Raw genomic sequence first — 20,333 nt, 5'->3', positions numbered from 1 at the left:
CTGAAGGTCTCAGGGTTAGGATTCCTTCCCTTGCACACCAGTCTTACCTCACATGTATTCTCAGATGACCTACCCAGACACACTGACAAATATATATGTCATAGTTATAAAGTTTATCAAAAATAGGGTGTAACAATGAAAATGGGAAGGAATATATATCACATTCACAGGAAAGTAAGGAATATGCAAGATCAGTGGTCTCAAGTTCAGAAAGCATGCTGACAATTATACTTTTTGCATTCCCTCTTTTAAAAATATTCCCTTCTCAGAGAAAATTAAAAAGTTACTAACAGATATTTTTCAAAATTTTCAGTTTTTATAATTTTTAAACTTTAATTCCCTCTCAGTTTTTGCTCTTGGAGTTCACCTGCAATATAGAATGGTCTCCATATGTTTCTATCCTGATGTCCAATTGCCCCAGGGACTTCTAGGAATTTTCCCTCTGCTCACTGGTCTAATTGTCTGTGACATCAATCAATGTATTTATCACTACTGGACACGAAATTGTGTGACATTAGAAAAAAATACAAGGACAACATCAAAGTATGTCACCTTCCTTTGGTCTCCCTTTTGGCCTTCGAAGCTTTCCTATAAATCAGAGAACTGATGTCAAGTTCCACGACACGTTTTTTCACATATGTAGACCATGACTAACATCTTTTAATAGTTTTAATAATTGTTCAAATTGACAATCATCTCTATCGCAAAAGCACTGCTGACCTTTGCAACATTGTGGGTCTTTTTCTTTTCCTTTTGTTCTCTCTCTCTCTCTCTCTCTCTCTCTCTCTCTCTCTCTCTCTCTCTCTCTCTCTCCTTTTCTCGCTAGAAGTTTCTCAATGTTGATATTCTTCTTAAAGAACCAACTTTTAACTTTGTTTAGCCTCTCAATGGAATTATGTTTTTCTTGAAAGACAGTTTTGCTGAGCATACTGTTTGAGCCTTTCTCATAGTATTCTGAAGCCATTACTCTGCAGACTCTGGCTCCCTTTCTTGTAGTAGAGAAGTCAGCTGCTGGTTTAACTGTCACCCTCCCCCCAACCCCCGTGTGTGTGTGTGTGTGTGTGTGTGTGTGTGTGTGTGTGTGTGTTTTATGACTCATCTGTCATTAATATCCTGATGTGTGCATATGCTTTAAATTCCAGTTGATCCGTTCTCACTTGTGTTTAAGACTGTATTTTTCTTTTTCTCGTCCTGAACATGCTTATTTTATGCGTTGCCCTGCTTTTGGCTTTTGTCCCTGACTCCTGGTTCTTTGCATGAATTTGACTGCAGGTGACTGTTTGTGTGAGATGCTGTCAGGAGGGACCCTGGAGGCACAGGGTGAGGACATATTCCTTAGGAGAAAATTCTAGCTTGTGACTGGTCACCCACAGGACAGTATAAAACATTTAAGTTTTTCATCCCCTGCATGCATTACGAATTCTGACTCCTACATCAGAGTGTACAATTCTTTGTCAAAACTATTTCCCTCCATTCATCTACGGTGGAGACCAACAAAGGCACAGAATTGTATTTTCTCATTTATTTGTGAAACATATCGTCAGCTTTGGTCCACATTTTTCCTGCATGTGCAGTTTCTCAGGGATGATGGACATGGGCCATTATCAACATCTCATCCTGGCCTGGATTGGTCACTTCTCTCTAATTGCCTGTGGAGTGGTTAAAATTGTCCTAAGTTTCCAGGGACACAACCACCCTCTCAGCTTTCTTTGTAATCTTCTGGAATTGTATCCCATTTTGATTTTGGCATCTCAGGACTTCCTTAAGATTCTTGTTAATTAAGAGAAGTATTCTATCTAGAGATTTAAAAATTATGTATTATTTTTAGAGAATTTAATAGGACTAATTTTTAGGATACTAGCTTACAAATGGACAGAAATTGGGTTGGTGAGAGGAATATTTTTAAATCAGTTTTCATAGAGAAAATGAGTACTTTCATATGCCACAGAACCAATATACACAGTGTCTGCTGCATGGAAAGCAGCTGGTATTATATGTTAAAGTCTTAAAAATGTTATATGCCATTTAACATTGAAATTATTTTAAACTAATTTATCCCACAAGACAGTTTCAAATATGCACAGTCATATAAAAACAATACATAGCACAAAAATGTTTTATGTTCATAAGCTGCACAATAAATGGTCTATGGCACAATTTGTCTAAATACTTCAGAGGTGTACTCCTCGGAACTGTTATGTGTCTGTTAAGGCAAGGATATACCAAACATGATATCACATCCAGAGATCTGCAGGCATTGCATATAGTGTTTAAAAATGTAATCCCAATTATAAAGTTATGGATATATTAACATCTTTTATGTGTTTTTTTAAATTTCTACAGAATTCTATCCTTTATGATACTAAACAATAAATTCTTTAAAAACAGGCATCAGTATTGCCAAAGAAAATAGTGCTAATTGATGAGGCTTTAACATAATTTGATCTTATGAGTCCCCTCCCCCAAGGCCACGTGACAGGGCTTGATTCTGAGTTTATTGCACTGTTTGGAGGACCCTGAAGCATCTGAAGAAAGATTACTGGGCATGTTCACCGAAATGGGGCATTGCTACTCTGACCTCACTTCTCTCTTTGTTTCCTGTATGGTAGATGCTGACCGACTTTGCTCTACCCCAAGTGCTCCTTCTCCACAGTCATATTTTACCAAAGGCCTGAAATCAACAGGGCCAACTGACCATGGACTGGAATATCAGAAACCAGTCAACAAAAAGGGCCTTCTGTCTTTATAGACTGTGTGTCTCAGGCACTTTGTCATATAAAAGAAAGCAGACTAACATAACACACAGCTTCTAGCAGAGCACATTAATAGAAGTTTAAGAACAGAACTTAAGAGACAGATAAGCAAAGGCTAGGAGTTTAGGCATAAATTAATTAGTAAATGATCCCCACATTGGCACATAAAAATGAACAGATGAAATTAAAGCACACAAGAGATACTTTTTAGACTTGAAGTCATTCATCTCCACACATACACATATACACACTATGACACACTACTCACAGAATCACAAAAAGATTATCCAACTTAAAACACAATAAACAATAAATAAAGCCAGAACACTATTACCACTGTGACTGCTAAGTATGCTGTTATTGTTGGTGATTTCAAATCCAGCCATTAAGCCCTGTCCTTACAGTTCCCTTAATCCCATGTCTAACTTCCATCTGACCAGGTAAATTCACTTAAGAAACTGTCTCCTAAGTGAAAGACAAATGTCTCTAAACACCAGCCCATTTAAGTCCCTAATTACAGTTCAGTCAAAAGTTGCTCTGCCAAAATTCCCCAGGTCTGTGGGCTCCTGTCGACTCCATGCCTCACTCAGAAAGTTCTCCCTCCTGGTCCTGCTAATCTCAAGTATAATATTTAATATTTAGTATTTCTTTTTGAAGTTTTTCTGATCACAAATTTGAAATTGTAGGAGGCAAAAGATTTTGATTAATCTATTTCCACAGACAACTAATAAATACTTGTTTTTTATCCCTTATATAAATATACAAACACCTAAAACAAATCAACATATTCTTGGTTTGTTAAAAAATCATTTGAAGTAGAATCACAAAATGATGAGACAGGGATATATTTAAAGTGAAGGGGAAACTGTTTGATGTTTCAGCAAATGCAGGTGACAGTAATTATTCAGTCATCATAGCAGCTACTATCACAAAACAGGAAATGTGCATGGGTGGGTTTCAGTTAGAAATATTTAATAACTATTTTAGTTTTATTTCTGTTGCTGGGATTAAAAACCCTGAGTAATTTAGAGGAGAAAGGGTAAATTTCTGCTTACAATTCCAGGTAGCAGTTCATCACTGTGATTTGTCAAGGCAGATACTTCAAACAGCTAATCACATCATACCTACAGGTAAGAGAGAGAAATCAAAGGAGCACATGCTCACTTGCTTGTGCTCTTAACATAACTTGGGATCCCCTGCCTAGGGAATGTGCCGCCCATAGTAGGCTGGGTCTTCCCATGTCAATTAACTTAAGATAATATATGTCCTGAGACAACCTTAATGTAGACAGTTCTCATGACATGCTCTACCCAGGTGATTCTAGAAGAGTCAGTTCTCAACCTTCCTAATGCTGAAACCCTTAATGCAATTCCTCATGTTATGGTGATGACCAGCCATAAAATCATTTCATTGCTACTTCATAACTGTTATTTTGTCACTGTTATGAACTGTAATATAAATATCTTATATTCAGGATATCTGATTTTGAAAACTCCAAGCTGACTAGCAAACTGTCACACCATCCATTTTCTTGTGACTTAAATGGCAATCTTTATACAGTTGTCATTGTACTATTTCTTTACCAACTGTAAGAACCCCTTTATAAATATGATGGAAGTCTATTGGGTATCTTACTAAGATGTTTCCAGTTGGTCATTAGACTTTTAAAATGTACCACAGTTCTGTTATATATTGAAAATAGTTTTAAACATAAAAACAACTATTTTAATGTACCTCTTTAATGTACATCTTTAAGGGTGTTAAGACCCTTAGAAAATAATTACTAAAGCTGCTACTACATTGTATACTTTTATAGAAATCTGTGTGGAAAACTTGAGTTCCTAAGTATATTTTGTGGAAGATAGGTACATAATTTTTATATTTTAAATAAAACGACAATGAATTATACAAAAGCCACTTGTGAAGATTCCCCTGTTGATTTAACATGCCATCTTTTCCAAAGAACAAGCTTTGATTTATTTATTGGGCTCTTTTTACTTATTCTACATGTCTAGTTATCAGTGCTTGAGTGAACACAAACCTCCTAGCTTTGTTAACCACGGCATGTATTAGATGGATGGGTAGGGAGAGAGATGAACAGGTTCTCATCTACCATTCTGATGTTTCCTTTCTTCTTGGATCAATTTCTATATTTATCTTTTCTAGAATTTTATACTGCAATTCTTAAGTTCCTAAATCCAACCAATGAGGCTTTGAAATTTCTCAATATTAAATACACTGAGAGACAGCTCAGTGGTTAAGAGCACTGGCTGCCCTTCCAAAGCCTTAGTTCCCAGCACCCACATTACAGTTTACAGTGTCATTAATTTTGGTTCTGGTGCCCTTTTGCCTCTGCAGGTACTGCATGCACACAGCACATGTATGCACATACATACATGCAAGCAAACACTTAAACACATAAAAGAAACATAAATCTTTAAAATAAATAAATAAGGAAATGTATGTACTTGTGAGTATAAACATCTTTAAAAGACTTTGTTTTCCCTTTGGAATTACATATTTTCATTAAATCAATAGCCTTTCTATTTTTAGTGGTATATAAAATATAGTTTTGTATGAGCCCCTTACCTGATTATCTATTACCTTCTCATTTTCTGTATTTATGGCTATTTATAATTGAATGATAGGTTTTCAAACTGGTAATATTTTAATTAAAGTTTTTTTTCTCCAACTGCTTTGCTAAACATTTTTCACTAGATCATTTGATTTATTAATATTTAGCAGGATGCCCACCATTAATATTTGAATAAAGGTAGGTTGGTTCTCTCTCTGCATTTGTTCTTTTTATTAAATATTGATATTTGCTTTAAAAAACTAGTGTAAGAACTCTAAATAATAGTAGACTAGTGAAATGGTATCATTTTCATTTGGGCTATTAATCACTGCTTTAAAATCATTTGATTCACATATTGTGACATACAGTGGATAACTTGGGAGGGGTGCTTTTTCTACTTCTGTTATGGAAGTACCATTCACCTTTAATTACTAAATGGATATTGTTTTGCAATATTATCAGGCAAATGAAGTAATATTGAATTTTTTAAAAAGGACTTAGCATCAAAATGCAGTACAAACTAGTAATGACTATAGAATATTCCAGACTCTCCCAAGTAGTTTCTCCCATCAAAAATTTTTCCAAAGAGTAGAATTTATAGGTGTGGTTATAACTCTATCCAGAGCATATGTGTGTGTTTCATTTTATTTGGTATATATATATATATATATATATATATATATATATATAGTGTGTGTGTGTGTGTGTGTGTGTGTGTGCATGCATTGTCTCAGCACACAGCCATGGCTGGTCTTCAGTTAGCCATTCTCTTGCTTTCACTACCCACGTGCTGAAACTATAGATGTGCACCTTCCCACTAGGCTACCAATTATTATCTTAAATGTTTGCGAGTGCTTTGCCAGCATGTAATTATGTGCACTATGTACAGGACGTTCCCTTAGAAGCCAAGACAGGGCATCGTGTATCCTGGCACTGGAGATACAGATGGGTATGCACCATCATGCCAGTGCTTGGAATCAAACCCTGGGCCCTCAGTAAGAGCAACCAGTGCTTTTAACTGTTGAGTGATCTCTCTGTTCTAGCACAATGTTGCTATTCTAAACTAAAGGACCATTTGACTCTAAATCAATTTACTGATCAGAACCAGCATATGAACACAGTCTGAATTCCATATTGAAAGAAACAAATATCCTGACACCTTACAAATTTCTGCCTTGTACTCTTTAAAGCTTCACATCCACAGCTTAATCGCATAGTGCTGGGGTCTAAAGAGCTAGCCAGGTTTTGTTGTTGCTTTTCTTCCTCTCCATAAATGTCAGAGCCCTCTCTATTCTGTCAAGTACTCACTCCTAAAATTCAGCCTTGGTCCATTAGTGATGTATGAAAACCAATACTGCTATACTGTATTTTGGAAAGTCTTAAATGACATAGAAACCATACCTGAAAAGTCAACTTAATGTACATGTTACTGACATGATATCCAGGAAAAGGAAAGCCTTTTCCACTCCCTACCCCACCCCCAAATACATCAAAGCATTAACTGATTTCATACACAGAAGCACATAAAAATTTCATGGCAAGTCCAGTTGAGATGCTGTTTCACCTGTCTCACCTTGTCTCTGAAGGCTCTTTACCACTGGGATCCACCTGGTTCTCGGAACTCAGCTATCTCCCTTCAACTGTACATTTCCAGGAGCTGCTGAAAAGCCTCACGTTGACTCCCCTCTCTCCACCCTCTAATCATTTTGCTAGCTCGATGGAAGTTCATGATGATCAGGTACCCTGCTGTAGGCTTCAGTACTTTTTAAAAATCAGACTCTAAGCTATAAAACACAAGTCAGGAGGTACTCCCAATAAATATAGTAAGAAATAACATTTATCCAATGTCAAACAATTCCATGCAATTTTCACTTTGGAATCATGTGTTCTAAAAAATATAGATTTGATACAGATATTGGCTATAGAATGCCTTCATCTACAAAGATTAATGACACAGAGCATAATGAATGCCTAGTCTCCATCTCAATAGCAAATCAATTAATAAATTGGCTAGTGAATGCATGTACTAATAACAACTAAATGTTTACCAAGCAGACTTTTACTAAGCAAGTCAAGGAATCCCTCACAAGGTATATAGGCACACTGTGTGAGATTTTCATGCATCGATTCTCACAAAGGTGATGCCGTTAGCCTACAAATCTCAGGGAAGAGTTGTTTCCAAAGCCTCCAGCACCACGCTCTCTTAACCTGATGGGACCTAGCTGGGGCATACTTCCTATCAGACTTTTTTTGAGGTGATCATACAATGTTAAGAACCTGACCCACCTACAAATTCCTGCTGGTAGAAGGTTATATTCAGCCTGCGTCTTTCTTGCTTTTGGCCTATGTAGGTCTACCCCCAGAATAATATTATTTGTGCTGGCTTGTTCTATGTCAATTTGACAGAAACTAGAGATATCTGTATGGAGGGTGCCTCAGCCGAGAAAATGTTTTCCTGAGGTCAGGCTTTAGGCAAGCCTGTAGGGTGTTTTCTTAATTAGTGACTGAAGAGAAGGTAATGTAGAATATTTGTAAACCCCAAGATTGTATACTAGAAAAACCTGTCTCTAACTATGGTGTGCCTCCGTCCTAGCACACAACTTTAATGCAAGAGTGTTGCTAGATAATTGATCACACTGTGAGATGATATCCTGGATAAACCTTTTTCTGGTTGTGGTGTGGCTCAGCCCTAGCACACACCTCTAATCCAAGAGCTTTCTATTTATTGTAAACAAAATTGAATCAAGTCTACCATAGATCAAGAGTCAGAGCAAGCAACCAGTTGGCAGGGAGTGAACACAGGGAAAACCGTAAAGAGTGAGAGGAAATCAGGAGGACAAATAGAGAGATGCACAGGAAGAAGAAAGGAGGAACATTCAGTTGGAAGATTTTTAAAAACCATGTGGAGAAGAACTGTTTTTTTCCTTCTGGAATGTTGGCTGAGGAGGAGGGTCAACTGGGTGCTTTCTCTGAGCTAGCAGATTTTCACCCCACCATCTGGCTCCTGAGTCTACATTTGGTAAAACTGAACATTTTAGATTCTGTTTTAAAAACCAAACCAAACCAAACCAAACCAAAACAAAACAAAACAAAACAAAACAAAACAGGGTAGGGATCAGCCCATTGTGGGTGGTGCCATCACAGGGCAGGTGGTCCTGGGTTCTATAAAAAGCAAGTTTAGCAAGCCATGAGGAGCAAGCCACCAAGTAGCACTTCTCCATGGCCTCTGCATCAGTTCCTGTCCTGCTTGAGTTCCTGTCCTGATTTTCTGCAGAGATAGACTATGATGTGGTTGTGAAAGTCAAATAAACCCTTTCCAGCTCAACTTGTTTTTATCACAGTGTTTCATCATAGCGACAGTAACCCTAACCGGGGCATGATTGTCTGCTTATGTGAAAAGCCAAGTATGTTTGTGTGTATGCATGTGTATGTGTGTATGTGTACATGCATGTGTGTAGTTCTATGTATCTAGAAAGAGAGAACATAATATACTTTTCAACAATGCACCAATTCAAAATTAACTGCAATGACACTTCCATGGAAAATTGCATAACACAGGATTTAATCTACCTATGCAAACTAAATGTATGAACAGCATCTTTAACCATTTAAAATGTACATAGTTATAAACATTTTATATGCAGCCAGCATTCTAGCGGTATGATCAAAGTCAAATTTAAGTTTTGAGTATAATCCCAAGTGCTAATTTAATAGTGAGTTGATATAATTATCTTTGGGATAAATTTCTTCTGTAATTTGAGGAAAAGAGGGAACTGCCAGACATGAAATGAAGTGATCCTTGCTGCAATACACAGATTTGAGGAAATTCCAAGTACTTATGTTTATATATTTTAACTTGCTTTTAATAGTGACACTAGTTTACTACACACAAACACAAGCTGAAAGCATAAATTATGCCTTGCACTTAGCATTGTGAATTTAAAGTAAGGTTTATTTTACCATGTTTGTGCTAGCAATCTGGGAAGTCTCTTTAGTGTCCATTCTTGGTATTATTATGTTCAACTTAAGGCCTTTTTATAGGGGCTGGAGACATGGCTTAATGGTTAAGAGCACTTGCAGCTCTTACAACAGATCCTAGCTGGATCCCCCATATCCACATGGTAGCTCACAACTGTCTGTAACTCCAATTCTCTGTAGGCACACACCTGGTACACAGACAGAGCCACATGTGGACAAAATATTCATACACATAAAATAAGTAAACCTTAAAAAAGATACTTTTATTTTAAAAAAAAATTAGCTCTCCAAAAGAGCTATTTATATTTCTTTGGGAGAACTTTGTTTTTATTGTCAGAAACTGGTATCACCTTTAAAGGAACTTTTAAAGATCAACTACTAAATTTAAAAGGTCAGCAAAGGGTTTTATGCTTTCTGAACCAAATACATTTATAACAAATAAGTTGAGTTCACAGGACACCATGGTGGCAGGTGGGGGCATGCTGTTGCTGAAGAGCTCATCTTACAAAGATGAAAAATCTGGGAACCATCACTGGATCAAGAGTAGTGAACGCCATCTACGTGTCACTCAAACAATAAGGTGCAAATGAAAGTGTCAGCCATCCTTTGAGACAGTCAGAGCCCTAGGTTACTGTTGTTGCTGGCAGTAAAATCATCTGGATCCATCTGGTCAGGTGGAGGACAGCCTGACTGGCCTAGGGAACAGTAGACAAAGGAGAAAGGCTTCACTCTGCTGCTGCTGCTGCACAGAGAGCATGGGGAACCGAGCTCACAGCAAAGGCAATATTAGCAAACTAATGGCACGGGCAATCACCAGCCACCGTGCATCCCAGGTACCAGCAGGGCATCCATTTTCAGCTAAGTGCTGCCGTACATTTTTCCTTGCTATCACCACTGCAGGGTAACCCAACTCAGCACTCGCGACCCACTGCCTGGTAATAAATTACTATATTGGACACTTTTTGTTTTCTTTCGCCAATGACTTCCCTGTGTAACCTCACTATCATTACCAATTAAAAGACAGCCTGCTTCAGCCAACTGTATCTCACTATGTATCAGCTCCGATGCTCCAATTGCCTTGGCCCGTTCCTCGGGGTCAAGAGGCCCCTTTGACCTTTCTCTACTAAGTCTTCCTGACCACTCACTATTGCAGCAATCTCAGCTGAACAGATGGACACTTTCTGTGACACTATAAAGCTTAGAATATAAAGATAAATGAAATTGTGTCTCAGGCTTCAAACTGGTTTATGAGCCTGTTCTACAAAACCCCCAGTTTAAAAGTCTATAATCTCACTCCAGCTAATAGAAAAGATGGCTTGTTTCTTCTTAAATTGCCTGTATAATTTAAGTCTTAGAAATGGTAGAAATCTATAAGATGCTGAGTTGACTATATTTCTAATGAATACAACAGCTAATTTTGAAATGTAAGGCACTGTTTTCTATGCCTATTGTTTTCATTAATGGTGGAGTGTACATGCAAAATGCAGGATGTATGTTCTAATTTGCCTCTTGCATAATTTTTCTTCTCTTGTATCACTGACTTTCTTAAAAATGACCAGTATTTTTTGCTTCTATGAACCTATAAGGCAAACTAATAAATATTCTCTGTACTGTGACTTTTTGACATGTTCATGTGAGTTTACCATCATGGTTATTTGAATATGTTTAAATTGATCGTTTAACTTTGGGCTATATTTTGATATATTTTCCTTCACTTAGAGGCTATCTCCCTTAAATAAAATGAGTACGTTATTTATTGTTCAGATCAGACTTCTTTTTAGAGTGAAATAGTGAGCCATTCATAATCACATTGGAACCAAAGCCGTGAGCCATGACAGTCTCAGCCAACCTGGATGCATTCCCACATGAACTCAGATGTGTTAAGCCATTAATTTACTTATGAAGAATAATGAATGTTTCTGTGTACTCATAAAACGTGACTGATGGCTGGGAAGATGTCTCTGTGTGTAAAGCACGTTCAACAGAAACACAAAGACCTGAGTTTGGAACCTGAGTACTCCTATAAAAACCAGGCATGATTGTATGGGCTTGTAGCCCAAGAGCTGGAGCAGTGCAGAGAGAGGCAGAACCCATGTGCTTGCTGGCCAGTCAGTGCAACCAAAGCCAAAGGAAACCCAGCCAGTCTAGTCAAAGCTTCAGGTTCAGTGACCCTGTCTCAGAAAAAAAAAAATAATAATGTGGAGAGCAATTCAGGCAAATACTCACAGCCAATCTCTCATTTCTATATGTGTGTACATATACATTAATAACTTAAAAATTAATCCTTACTATGTACGAATAATTTTAATAGCTGAAAAAGTATTTTCTTTTAAGCGTTTGGATTAATGAGTCTGGAGAGAAGGCTCAGACTTAGGAGAACTGTCTGCTCTCACTCTTGCAGAGGACTTGGGTTCAATTCCCAGTACCCACAAGGCAATTCACCACTGTCTGTAACTCCAGTTCCAGAAGATCTGACACCCTGTTCTAGCCTCTGTATAATGGTTTGTATATGCTCGGCCCAGGGGAGGCACTGTTGGAATAGGTGTGTTACTGTGGGTGTGGGCTTTAAGACCCTCATCCTAGCTGCCTGGAAGCCAATATTCTGCTAGCAGAGTTCAGATGAAGATGTAGAACTCTCAGCTCCTCCTGCACCATGCCTTCCTGAATACTGCCATGTTTCGGTCTTGATGATAATGGACTGACCATCTGAACCTGTAAGCCAGCCCCCAATTAAATGTTATTCTTATAAAAGTTGCCTTGGTCATGGTGTCTTCTCACAGCCAGTAAAACCCTAGCTAAGACATTAGAGACCAGGCACACAGAGACAAGACACCATGCACATAAAAACAAAAATAAGTCACACTTGCAAGACTGAAATTTTTTTCCATTCTTAAGCATTTCAGATTTGTTTTTGAATGAAAAATGAACCAATGGCCCAATAAAAAGAATATAACTGAATAATTTTATCTTTTTTATTTCCATATTTTGTATTTCTAAAATTTATGCCAACAGTGTCCTATTGTATCTCTAATATCTCAGTAGTCAACCAAACTTGTTAATGGAAGTAAATATCAATACAGTAAATAAGAAATAATAATATGTACATGCAATTGATTTATTTTGACACTTGTTTTTTAACTAGTCTGAAGATTGAACATAGCACTTCATGCATGCTGGGAAAATGATCTCCTACTAAGCTACATCCTACCTTCCATTTATGGTTTATTTAAAGGCAAAGAGGTACTCAATACTTTTCAACAACCTTTGATGACCAAGGTAAGGGAGAGCTTTAGAAGGGAAGAGAAAGAGGATGAGAAGCAAAATCATCAAGAGGAGCCGGGCCGGGCGTGGTGGCGCACACCTTTAATCCCAGCACTTGGGAGGCAGAGGCAGGCAGACTTCTGAGTTCAAGGCCAGCCTGGGTCTACAAAGTGAGTTCCAGGACAGCCAGGGCTACACAGAGAAACCCTGTCTCAAAAAACCAAAAAAAAAAAAAAAAAAAAAAAAAAAAAAAAAAAAAATCACCAAGAGGCCAGGGGGAATATCTGGGGCTCATTTTAGGGTCTTAGGGGGATTAGCAAGTTAGAGAAAAAAACTGGGGGACATCCTCACCTCTGGGTTGAGAGTGTCCAGCCCTCAGGTTTCAATATCTTAGAAAAATTCTAAAAGGCAAACAGCCAACACCCTTTTCTGAGGCAATGTCTCTCTGGAGCAAAAGGCATTCTCTTCAGGGAAAGGCTCTAGATTCTTTTTTTTTTTTCATTATTATAGTTTTTAATGAGGAGAAATGTTTAAAATTGTAGAGGAAAAATGGGAACGGGATGGCAAAATCTTAGCAGCAAAGTGGTTAAACAAACTGAAAATATTAATGCACAAACATCAAAATATTAAAGCATGTACGTTGTGTATGAAATACAGCATAAAACCAGGAGATGCACTATAGTGACTAGTGCTTAACAGAAAAAAAGATGGTTAATTTTGTTCTTCTCAGAAGCATATACACAGTTCATTTCCATGGCATTTTCTATATTTCCACCAAGTTATATTCTTTAGTTATTCACACTAGATAGAATCTTAGACATAAGCCTGTGACTGGTCGCTGGGATGTCTTTAAAACTTAAAGTCCCCAGCCAACTGCTTCTGCTGACTCCTTAGCCTGCTAGCTGTATAATGAGCAAAGGGCAGACTGATGCTAACAGGAAACAAGTAACAAACTGGGGATGTTTTAGCTAATGAGATTTGGACTCTTATCCAATTTGGTATCAATAGAGGAATGAAAAGACAGACAGACACAAGACAGCCAAGAGAGGCCTGGTGGCAAATTCAAACTCACACAGACTTTTATTCAATCAACTCAACACTGAAGGGCCCTAGTGGAAAGGAGAGGCCAGTATGCTCATGAGCACACAAAGAAAGAATACTTTATGCTTCCTTTAAAAATTACGCAAAAATCCAAAGCCACTCTTCCTACAACTGTTGGAATAGATGTTTTATCACTCAACATTGGTTTGTTCTGTAGTTTGTAATAAAATAAGTAGTATGCTACTGTACTGGCTAGTTTTGTGTCAACTTGACACAGCTGGAGTTATCACAGAGAAAGGAGCTTCAGTTGAGGAAATGCCTCCATGAGATCCAACTGTAAGGCATTTTCTTAATTAGTGATCAAGGGGGAAAGGCCCCTTGTGGGTGGGACCATCTCTGGGCTGGTAGTCTTGGGTTCTATAAGAGAGCAGGATGAGCAAGCCAGGAGAAGCAAGCCAGTAAGGAATATTCCTCCATGGCCTCTGCATCAGTTCCTGCTTTCTGACCTGCTTGAGTTCCAGTCCTGACTTCCTTTTGTGATGAACGGCAATGTGGAAGAGTAAGCTTAATAAACCCTTTCCTCCCCAACTTGTTTCTTGGTCATGATGTTTGTGCAGGAATAGAAACCCTGACTAAGACAGCTACTGATATAAAAAACAAAAACAAAAACAAACAAACAAAAAAACAAAAACACTCTTGTTAAGGAGCTCAATCTTAAGTGGCAAAATAGGTACTTGTCTCAGGCACTCTCCTTAAACAGTGACTGTTTTCTTTGATTTCTTTTTACCTCTTGCTCAGTATATAATTGTCAACTAAGTCACTGGGAACTCAGCCTCTAGGGATGAACACTAATTAAAAAGTATATGCTATGTGCATGCTGACGGAGCTCACTCCAAACACCTTTGCTTCCAAACATGACATTTTAATCAGTGGTATCACAGTAACACTTTATAAATGCCAGCCCAATAAGTTGATAATTTGCCAAAAGATCAGGAAGGATGTAGGTCTAGACAGGAAAAAATAAAAGCCAACAAGATCTGGCTTACCACTGAACAGAACAAGAGACAATATTTTTTTTACTAAGTGCTTCTTCTCTTTGGAGTGATAAGTCTATGTTTATATAAAGATCTGACACTGAAGACATGCTCTAGCTGACTGGTTCAACTCAGCTGTTCTGGCCTAAACTCTCATCCAAGCTGACTGTTTAAAACTGGCTTCTCTAGGCTTCTAACTGAATTGCTTGGCCTCATACTAACTTGGGCAATATGTTCTAATCTTTTGGTTCCTTTTTTTCTGGTCTCAACTGCCTCTATTGATCTGCACTGGACTGCATGAACGTATGAACAAACTCAACTCCCCTGCACTGCACTGCACAGCACACTGCCAACTGACTGACTCACTTCTACTGCACAGAGCTCAACAAACTGAATGAAACTGACTGAACTCCACTCACTCTGTGATCCTCTTAAACAGCTTCTTTCCTGTGCTGTTCTTGTGAGAGTTGGGCGTGTCTTATCCTTCAAATCTTTCTCTGATTTGTCACTTTGTCTGTTCATTAATTAGATGACATGGCTGGCTTGGGATTAAAGGTGTATACTAAGGACATTTCTATATTCTATTCAGAAAGATTAAAAGTGTGTGATGTGTCTGCATTCTACCTGAATCATACAGACCTAGAAGGTCTTGGGACGTGATCAGAGCATCCATGTTGCTAGATTAAAATTCCTCTACAGTAAGAATATGAAGAAATGAATCCTAGTATACTGCAATTCAAAAGCAAATGAAAACAACACTCAGGTACCCGAGATTATTAGAACTGGTGGAGGATCAGTGAGATGGCCCAGCAGATAAAGACACTTATTATCAACTGATGACCTGAAGTGGATATTTGGGATCAACATGGTGGAAGGAGACAACTAGCTCCCACAAATTGTCTTCTTATCTCCAGACATGTGTTGTGGCAGAGTCATATGAACACACACACACACATTAAATGTTAGGAAAAAAAAGGAGGATAACTGCATAACCTAGGAATTCCACATGTAGATACTGACCAAAAGATCAAAACCAAGATTTCAAAGAGGTATGAGGGTCCAGTGCAGTGTTACTCATAACAACAGAGATGAGAAAAACTAGATTTCACTGACAGATGAGAGGATGAAGAAAAACATTCTAAATAGCTGTGACAAAATAATATTCATCCCTAGAAGGAAATTCTACAACAGATGACTGAACAAAACAAAACAAAAATTTCCCCCCAAACAAAGACCTCGTGGAAATGATGTTGAATAACAAAAGCCAAACAGAAATAATATGGCATGGTTGTTCTTAAAAGAGACCTAAAACAATCACTTCCACAGAATCCAGGTGTAAAGTCATGATAGCCTAAAGGTGGGCTGGGATAAGCTATTAATCAATAGAAAGTAAGTTCTTACCTGGCAAACTGAATACTCTCTAGGATTCACTGCTAAGCATTTTGTTTAGATAGCTTTATTTGGTAGTAATTGGTAATGAGTGCAACAAAAGGACAAGTCCAAATTCTAACACTACATGTATAGACAGCTATTTGTCATAGCTCCTTACTATATTTACTAACTCAGTGGTTAAGAGCAGTAGTGGCTCTTCCAGAGGACCTGGGAGTTGAGTGTTTAGGATAAATTTGTCTAAAGCTATGAAGTGATGGATGCAGATGGTAGAACCCTCTCTGGTTGTATTCAAATCTCATTAACACCTGCCCTAGCTCCACATCTATATTCTTATCATTTAGACTTGTTCCCCACAGCAAAATGTTACTTACATATCAAGATTTATGGCTGTTATGACCTGTGCTCTAGAGAGCATAGGCCCTTCCATGGCCTAGGTTGGCTCCTGTATCACCTCAGATTTGACTCTACAATCTGTGTCCATAGCTTTAGCCAAATTCATAATAAACACTCAACTCCCTGGTCCTCTGGAAGAACAGCTATTGCTCTTAACCAATGAGTCATCTTTTCAGCCCCTGGCCTTTTCTTTTAAGTTATGGTCTATCTCTTTTCTCTGTATGTAATCTGCATGAGTCCAGACTCTTGTTGAAATTCCTAGTGTCTATGGTGTGGGGCACACAGTAGAGATTCAACAAGTATTGAAGAATGAATTTTCTGCCTTACTAATCCCACTACAAAGTGTATATAGCACATATACCAGGGAGTTTAAGGCCTACTTGGGAGAGTAATATAAATTCAAGTAATTAGGCAATGCATTGGCAATTCAAAAGTGAGCTGACATGGGCTTATTAACCAGGTAGAATTTGAGAAGGCAAAGAGGCTTACAGAGCAAATGGCCTTTGCTAGGAAGAGGCATGTAAGGACTAGAAGCAGCAATGCCAACATATGGAAGAGCATCAGCCTCCTGAAAATTACTGAGCAGCCTCATCCCCTAGATCTCAGTGGAGTATTAAGAGACAATGAAGAAGAGAAAATCCTGTAAGGTTTGAAGTCTCCCAAGACTCTGAACCTATCCCATCCAAAGAGCAATCTGCAAATATTTAAAGTGGTATATGCCGAGTGTAATCAGCTATAGCACTCTAGTTCGTTCTCTCTCTCTCTCTCTCTCTCTCTCTCTCTCTCTCTCTCTCTCTATCTCTCTCTATCTATCTATCTCTATATATCCCTCCCTCTCTCTCTTTTGTGCTCTGATAGGAGGAGGCATTAAGCAGTTTCCAAATCAACTACAAAAGCAAGCAGCTGCTGCTTGAGGGTTGAAGGCTTACCCCAAGTTCCCGCATTTGGGAAATGAAGCATAAATAAATCCTCTTCATATTTATCATACATCCATGTCTTAACATTATTGCAAACCTGTTGATTAGATGGCTGATAGCTTTGGGGGTTTTATATTAAGGGATGGGCTTGAAAAGTAATTATCCCAGGGAAGAAGAGGACTCATGGAATACAATATAATCCTCAGGCTATGTCTGAGTGATTATTTTAGATAACTCTGTGACTAGGAGAAATGAGCCTGAGATTGACAGACAGGCAAATGGTGGCAATAGTTTGATGGTGAACAAAGCCATTTTAACTATGTCACCTTTTGTCTATCTGAGTCTTATAAGAGGACTGCTATTTGCATCTTACCTAAAGTAAGCCATTGGTTCCCTGTGTGTCAAATATCCTAGATTTCAATATCATTATTGAATAAGCTTTTAAAGTTTATTAAGCCAGCAGATTGTGGCACCTGCTGGGTGTTTCTATGAAAGCATTATTCATTTATCATATAATCTTTTTAGAGACAGACATGCTAAGTGTCCAAATCCTTTCTAACTTACTCATTATGAAGAAATCATTCATTCTAACACTGTACATTTGAGAAGGCTAGGTGGCTTTTAATTATTGCATTTTTTTTTTTACAAAGCAGACACAGTGGTGTAGATCTCTAATTCCCTGACTGGGAAGCAGAGGCAAGAGGATTACAGTCAGTTCAAAGCCAGCATGGTCTATGTGATGAGTTTTGGGGGTAGCCAGCATTAGTGAGACCCTGTCTTAAAAGAACACTGTGGTTACAAATGGAATTATGATGGTCTAAAGTAATGCAATGCTTTAAAACACAAAAACCTAGTTTGAGAATTAAGGGATGTGGAATACGAGACAAACACATGAAATGTGCAGCTTCAAGGGCCAGTGCCCTGCCTGAGAGAAGGTCTGTGTGTGATGAGAGCGCTCACTCACAGCTCTTCATTGCAGGTTTTGTCTCTGGTTCTAACTGCTATCTTGACTAAAACAGAAAGATAGATTATATAAGTCAGGGCAGTAGTCATGCAATGAATGGAATTATCATAAGCACATGGAAAACTAGACATTTCCTGATATCCTCATACTAATTCCAGCTTCCAGTATGCCAGAAATTAATGTAAACTGTGTTCTAAGTGTTATTTAAGATAATCCTTAGTTTATGTGAAAATTAAAAGCACAAAGTGGGGTAAAATATGCTATGGGGCCCTAAAGCCAATCCTTTTTTTTTTTTTTTAATCATCCACAAACTTGACTTTAACTGTGAATTGAAGGTCTTTGGTGGTTAAAATGTTTAGCTGATAATCCCACAGTACACTGAACTCTGTAGACATTCTGGACCCAGAGGAGCATTTAGATTTGGGCACTGTATCAACCAATAATTATATCCTCACTCTGGCCTTTGGATAATCTCATAGGAAGCCAGGGCCTGTGTTCTCTCTGTATTCCAGACACAGCCACAAGGTCAATGCCAGACTCTGGGAGTTAACAAAACTAAGTTTGGCAGAGGGGGCTAGACAAAGGAAAACAAAGTATTTGCTACCAAACATGAAGTGGACAAAGCCAAGTTTTGTAAACCTCAAAGGAGGCAAGGAAGAAAGTAATGAGGATAAGCAGGGCTTTGCATTTCATATGTTTTAGGAACGGCTTTTGGAAAAGCATGTCTTAGACAATGAGAATTGGGGAGGCCTACTACTGTCAACAAAACCATATAGTGTTTAGACCTGTTTGTGTATAGAATTATGTACATAGGAAGAGAAAGTCCCTGTTGCTCGTGCAGCATCTTAGGAATATTTCATTCCCACGAGGAATAGGATAATTGGCAGAAAAGCTTCTGCAGGCTCTTTACGTTTAGGATGATGGTGGCTGTTTTCAGAGAAGCTAACTTGGCTTGAGCTGTCACTTCACGGAACTGAAGGCACTTCCAGGATGCCACTGTGAAAACGCCATCCTGAAAAGACAGTTGGGAACACTAGCTGGCTGTGCTTTTTAATGAAACACATTCAGACTCTTAGCATCAATAAACGAGCTAAGGGTTTAATTCATTTTGTTTTAATAGCCCAGAGGAAATAGTCCATGAGAATAAATGTCCCGAGATCTCCTTCTTGTAACATTTTTGCATTTTCCGCTCTTAGAGACAGCATCAGCATATGTCACTGATGTCAGCGCTAGCCTGTTGTGTTTCCTTAAATGGGCCCAGAGGGTGTGCTCAGTCAACAAGTGACACGGCCAGCTTTCAAAGTGAGACATTTCATTCTCCTTTCCTTTCCTGTTCTACATTCTTTAAGTTAACCCAACATCTGAATTTCTATAACTTTCCTTTTTATTCTTGAAGCTAGTATCCAGTGTGCTAGAAATAAATATAATGTACAAAGAGGGTATTCCTAACAAAAGACAAGGATTTTATTTCAAGCAACTCCACCACCAGAAACAAGTTGCTCATATAGGACAAATCTGACCTTCTTGGGGAGATTTTTACATTAGCAAGATATCGGCTTTCTCAGTGAGGTTCAATAGCAAGGAAAGACCAAAACTTTGTTTTAAGAAAATAAATTTAGAACTGAAAAGAAGAAGAAGGAAAGAAGTGAAGAAAAGAGTGAAGAAAATATTCCTAAGCTGTCATGGATAGGTCAGACAGTATGACCATGATCATAGCATAGCATAGGTCTAAAGACCTATTGAAGTATTCACGCCAATAAAGGCACATTTTAAAAACATACGTAGTAAGTCATGTTGATGATCTTTCTTAATTAAGCTAAACATAAAATGGAATGCCTGATTCACTTAATTCTTGTCAAAGTTTCTGTGCTGGATTGATTTCTCTGCCACCCACCCCATACCCTAACCACCCTTCCCATGCACAAATAAGTTAACTGATAAGTATAGAAAGATTTTAGTTCCAGAATATCTTAAAGATCCAAGAGCTTCACATCCCCAATAGGGCTGGTGGGATACTGTGCAGGG

General features: G+C 38.2%; 1 protein-coding gene across 3 annotated transcripts in view; it reads right to left on the bottom strand.

Moving 5' to 3' along the window:
• The window catches only part of Wdr72 (WD repeat domain 72), a 168,825-nt gene that overhangs the window by 74,269 nt on the left and 74,223 nt on the right, over positions 1-20,333 (bottom strand). The window lies entirely within an intron of this gene.

The sequence above is a fragment of the Mus caroli genome, unplaced genomic scaffold (genome assembly GCF_978045245.1).
Source record: "Mus caroli unplaced genomic scaffold, Mus_caroli_1 scaffold_11, whole genome shotgun sequence".
Taxonomy (NCBI): Eukaryota; Metazoa; Chordata; class Mammalia; order Rodentia; family Muridae; genus Mus; species Mus caroli.
The sequence above is the reverse complement of the archived record's forward strand: the minus strand, read 5'-3'. Positions and strand labels throughout refer to the sequence as shown.